Raw genomic sequence first — 6,087 nt, 5'->3', positions numbered from 1 at the left:
ACAGATCTGACACATGTGTTCTATGTACAATTACATACGTGCACATTGCATCGCCTTATTATTATATAGCGCCAACAGTTTGCGCAGCGCTTTGCAATATGAAGAGAGACAGTACGGTTGCAATGCAATTAAAGACAAGATGGTTAGGAGGTCTTTGCCCATGAGAGTTTACAATCTAACCATGCTGAGGTTCCATAGGATGTGATATCCAACCAGACTGCATGTTATTTATTTATTTATTACAGGTATTTATATAACACCAACAATTTACGCAGAGCACCACTGTGCTGTTATATATACTTTACAGCTTTGATTTATTCTTCCTCCACAAACAACTATGTTTGTTTATTATTATTTCTATATAAATAATCCCTAGCAGGAATAAAGTCCCATCCAATTCTAAATGGGGGTATATAGACAATGCATGCCCCCCTCCCCCGATGGGTGCTGGCCTGATCTCTTGTGCTCCTGGTGGAGAAGGGAGGGGGGTATTTTGGCAGAGCAGTCAGTAGGAGCCGGTTCGGACAGGATTTGTGTGCATGCTCGCGTCTACATCCGCTCATCTTACCACTGCAGACATCTCACAGCCAGCTCTCTCCATTTTCTTTGTGTGATCTTATAGGGAGATCATGGTGACACAACCAGTACATGTATGGCCGATTGAGTAAAAGAAGGTCTGAATTAGAAATGTCATCAATGGGCAAAGCTAGTTCTTTCTGTTCAGGGACAGGGAAGTCAGAACTGTCCGCTGATGTCTCTTTTATATTATAAAGCAGCTACGCAGAAAATATTATTATTATACAGGATTTATATAGCGACAACAGTTTGTGCAGCGCTTTACAAAATGGAGGGTGACAGTACAGTTAATTTATTGTTTTGTTTTTTTTAAATAGCGCTGACACCCCAGATAGCAAGGATAACTTGCCACAAACTTGAAATTGTAATTTTGTTAACTTGCTGCACAGATTCCTGGCAAGTTGTAGACTTGCAGAACATCCGCAGCACAAGTTCTAGTTGACACTTTTTGAATTTGTAGCAAATTTGATTGGCAAGACTACAGCAAGAGTCCTGCAGGTCTTAGCAAGAGCTCTGCAAGCTCGCTGGTCTGGAGACTTGCAATGCAGATTTGCTGTAATTGTGCAACAAAATTGTGAAGCTTGGCAAGTCTGCAAGAGTTTAGCAAGTCATTTTCAAACTTGCAGCTCAATTGCTTGCTATCTGGGACTTTACACAGTGATTTACATAGTTGCACATTCACATCAGTCCCTGCCCTGAAGGAGCTTACACTCCAAGGTCCTTATCTCACATACATACATGCACTATATTGCCAAAAGTATTGGGACGCCTGCCTTTACACGCACATGAACTTTAATGGCATCTCAGTCTTAGTCCGTAGGGTTCAATATTGAGTTGGCCCACCCTTTGCTGCTATAACAGCTTCAACTCTTCTGGGAAGGCGTCCACAAGCTTTAGGAGTGTGTCTATGGGAATGTTTGACCATTCTTCCAGAAGAGGTCAGGTACGGACGTTGGACGAGAAGGCCTGTCTCACAGTCTCCGCTCTAATTCATACCAAAGGTGTTCTATGAGTTGAGGTCAGGACTCTGTCTAGGCCAGTCAAGTTCCTCCACCCCAAACTCGCTCATTCATGTCTTTATGGACCTTGCTTTGTGCACTGGTGTTGTGCACATGTTGGAACAGGAAGGGGCCACCCCCAAACTGTTCCCACAAAGTTGGGAGCATGAAATTGTCCAAAATGTCTTGGTATGCTTATGCCTTAAGAGTTCCCTTCACTGGAACTAAGGGGCCAAGCCCAACCCCGGAAAAACAACCCCACACCATAATCTCCCCTCCACCAAACTTTACACTTGGCACAATGCAGTCAGGCAAGTACCGTTCTCCTGGCAACCGCCAAGCCCATAAAACGCCCATCGGATTGCCAGACAGAGAAGTGTGATTTTTCACTCCAGAGAACACGTCTCCACTTCTCTAGAGTCCTGTGGCGGCGTGCTTTACACCACGGCATCCGACGCTTTGCATTGCACTTGGTGATGTAAGGCTTGGATGCAGGTGCTCGGCCATGGAAACCCATTCCATGAAGCTCTCTACACACTGTTGTGCCAATCTGAAGGCCACACGAAGTTTGGAGGTCTGTAGCTATTGACTCTGCAGACAGTTGGTGACTTCTGCGCACTGTGCACTTCAGCATGCGCTGACCACGCTCTGTCATTTTACGTGGCCGAGCACTTCGTGGCTGAGTTGCTGTTGTTCCCAGTTGCTTACACTTATAATATCAGTAACAGTTGACCGTGGAATATTTAGTAGCAAGAAAATGTCACGGATGGACTTATTGCACAGGTGGCAACCTATCACGGTATTACGTTTGAATTCACTGAGCTCCTGAGAGCGACCCATTCTTTCACAAATGTTTGTAGAAGCGTCTGCATGCCGAGGTGCGTGATTTTATACACCTGTGGCCATGGAGGTGATTGGAACACCTGAATCCAATGATATGGAGGGGGGGGTCCCAATACTTTTGGCAATATAGTGTACATACAGGGCTGATTTAGATAGGAGCCAATTAACCTTCAGTTACAATATAATTCCAATACAGGAGAGTTAGGAGGGCCCCGTTCTTGAGAGCTTGCAATCTAGCGTTACATGGAAAAGGGCGACTGGGATTGTGATGATGGGCAAAGGGAAAAAAATGACAACCTGGTAAAGAAAATAAAATGTAATACACATACAGAAATGTTACAGGTGATTCATTTTAGATATCAAGGCCCGTTCACACATACAGCAGTGACTGGGGGTTTTCTGCACTGGATCAATGACAGTCACCGCCAGGGCATATAGAAAACGATTGTCTTCTATGTGCCACGCTCACGCTACAATGCAGGTGTAATGTGTGGTGGGCTGGATTTTTTTTTTACAGCGCACTGGATGTCACCACACCGCTGTGCAGTGTAAAGCGCTGCCATATGGAGACATGAACAGAGTGTACACTCAGGGCCGGTGCTGGACCCTCCCGTGGCGCAACCCCCAATCCCCCCTCCGCGAGCAGCCCCATTCTCCTGTGGGTTAGCTTCTGCAGGCGACAGGTGGATGTAATTTATTTTGAAATAGCCAATAGCAGACTGGCTAATGAAACCCCACCCACTGAGCAGAGGAGCGAGCCTAAGAGAAAGTTGTCTCTCAGTTCCGCTCATCTGCTCAGTGGGCAGGTGCAATAGCCAGCCTGCTATTGGCTTTTGCAATTTGAAATAGATGGGGGCGCCATGGGGGGTGAATGGTCAAGGCTGCGCCCTAGGTAGCAGTGCGCCTGCCTAGTTTGCCTAGTAAATACTTATTTTACTCACTGAACTGCAACTCCATTTATAACATTTGTATCGTGTTTTTTCTGGATTTCTGGTTGATATTCTGTCTCTATCATTTACAATACACCTATGATAAAAGTTATAGACCTTTAATTTCTTTGTAAGTGGGCAAACTTACAAAATCTGCAGGGGATCAAATCATAATTTTCCACACTGTACACTTTGCAGAAAAACTAAGATAACATTATGAAGAATACTTTGGGTTTAAACCACAAATCTTTCACTGTAGTCAAACTCTCAGTGTCGTAAATAGTCCAGTTTGCCAGGCATATATGGTGCACGTACCTAGTGCCACAGATAGGGCAGTAAAGTCAGCCCTCCTGTACCAGGCCAGGCCCCTTCAGTTCAGCAGAGCATCCCGGGGACAGAGAGGCAACTCTGTACTAGATTACTCCACACGCAGCAGCAAATGGAGTAATCCCATTTGCAGACAACTAATTTTGAAACAGACCTCTCTCTTTCCGGGCCCTGTCAGTTCACCAGAGAGGGGAGGGGACCCTTTCACCACTCTCGGCCCTGAAGTAATATCAGGAGCTGCACCAGTGCGGCAGATATCAAACTGCCCCATTGCAAGGCACTGTGGGGGGAATTTATCAAAACTGGAGCAGTTGCCAAGGGCAACCAATCAGCTTCTCTCTTCAGTTTGTTCAGTTAAGATTTGAAAGTGAAAGAGAGAAGCTGATTGGTTGCCGTGCACAGCTGCTCCAGTGTTGATAACTCCCCCTATATAACTTAAAGGAGAACTATGGGGAGAGTGCAACTGTCACACATTGGCTCTATAGATTGAGAGCTGAGCGATCACAAACTGCTGATCACTCAGCACATGGCTTCTCGGTGCAGAGACTGTCAGTCACCACTCCCCATATGTATTTCCCTCTTTGTTCCTCCAGTGCTTATTGGAGGGACAGACAGAGGAGGGGGTGGGCACAGCTGGCTCTGGATCTAGAGAGGCAGAGCCAGCTGTCAGGTAGTGGGGTGGATCCCGACAATATTGTTGGGATTTTTCCCAGCTGCAGCACGGCTCTGCGCTTTCAGCATATATAGGGGGCAATCAGTAAATGTCCCCTGATGACCCAAAAGAGAACTAACGCCAAAAAAGGTTTGGCCATAGCCGAGTGGCGGCTTTGTCCGGACTGTCACCGCCGACCTACGCTGGGTTATGGCTGGCTGACAACGGATACACTGGCCTCGAAGGCCAGTACATCCACTACCAGCTATACCCCAGTGCAGGCACCCCCTCCAGTTCAGTCAGTGGTTGCTAGGACTGCTGGTGTCCTAGAAACAATGATGTCAGACAGGGCTGCTGATAGGTGGGTACAGCCAGCCTTCCCCCATCAGCCTTTGCCCTTCTTTTCAGGTTACCCCGCTGCTCTGGTAGGCCCAAGACCACAGCAGAGGGTGTCAGGATGGAGAGCGGGAGCTAACCAAGAAACATCCATTACCTGATCTGCTCTGTGATGAATGAAGTACAGTGCTCTTAGCGCTTCCTGCTTCAGAGCCGTCACAAACACGGCTAAAGTGCCAGGTAAACAGACAATCAAGCACAATCCTGTGCTTGTTTGTCTGTATTGGAGGGCAGGAGAGATATCAGAAGTCTAGTAGTATGTCTCCATAAAGAGAAACTGTCACCTATAAATGCTGTCACATATGGGCTTGTTAGCCCCTTTGTGTTAGCAAAAGGTAAGGAAAAAATAAATAAAAAGGTGATAAAAAAAGTAAAAAAAATAATGAAAAATGAAAACCAAGCCAGCCGCCCACACCATCTGATTCACATGAACATGTGTGCTTAGGGCATGCACATGTTTGTAAATGGGGAGGGGGCTGCCAGGAAGGCTGTACTGGGTCCCACGATTCCTCATGGCAGCCCTGCACATACCACTGGACTATTTATGACACCAAGAGATTAGCCACGATGAATTGAATACCTTCATTAATGAAAGTCCAGAGGCATGGAATATAACATGCCAGCTATATCTGCCTTCATGAGGAGCCAGCAGTATGGTGAAAGAGCTCATCACTATACCAGCCATGGCCAAACTGATTAGCCTTGATAAGCTGTAAAGTACTGTTACCTTTATTTGAAAGCAATCTGGCATAGTATAATTTTTTGCATTGAAAGAGTGATCTGGTGGGGGTATTACCTTAAAGCTCCATATAGACCTTTATTGCAGTTTGGAATGGCTCCTGACTTGTTTGATCACTGACACCTGGGACTGAGGTGCTGCAAACTCGATTTGGGAATGTAGAATTATTCTATGTGGTTGACTTACCATTCGTCTCTGCACAGGGTAAAATTCAAGCCCACTTGAACTTTTCAGTGACATATATTACAGGGGCAATAAAATAACAGGCGTGTAATGTCTAATAGTTAATTTTCCTTAGAAAACAGCCATAGCCCGAGCAGAAGTAAGGCCTGTTCCCTGTAGAGAAGGACCTTTGCTCTCTGTGTGGAAGCAGTGGTTTCTTGGCAGAGGCCCAACACAGCCAATGTGAGTCAAAGCTCTAGCTCTGCAATCAGCAAAACTCATGCTGATTGGAGAGCTCTAGGTCTGACTCAGGAGGGGTGTGTCAGAGATACCACTGCTTCCACACAGAAAACTGTGGTTCTTTTCTACAGCTTGCTGTTAGGAAACAGGGTGTTTTAGGTTGTGATTGCTTATGTAAGCCAGTAAACCATCTGTGAGATTTGCACCCCTGTTGTGTCTGGATAC

This window comes from Nanorana parkeri, unplaced genomic scaffold, assembly GCF_000935625.1.
Source record: "Nanorana parkeri isolate BGI_ZX_2015 unplaced genomic scaffold, ASM93562v1 scaffold282, whole genome shotgun sequence".
In the NCBI taxonomy this organism is placed as follows: Eukaryota; Metazoa; Chordata; class Amphibia; order Anura; family Dicroglossidae; genus Nanorana; species Nanorana parkeri.
Note: the sequence above shows the minus strand (reverse complement) of the source record.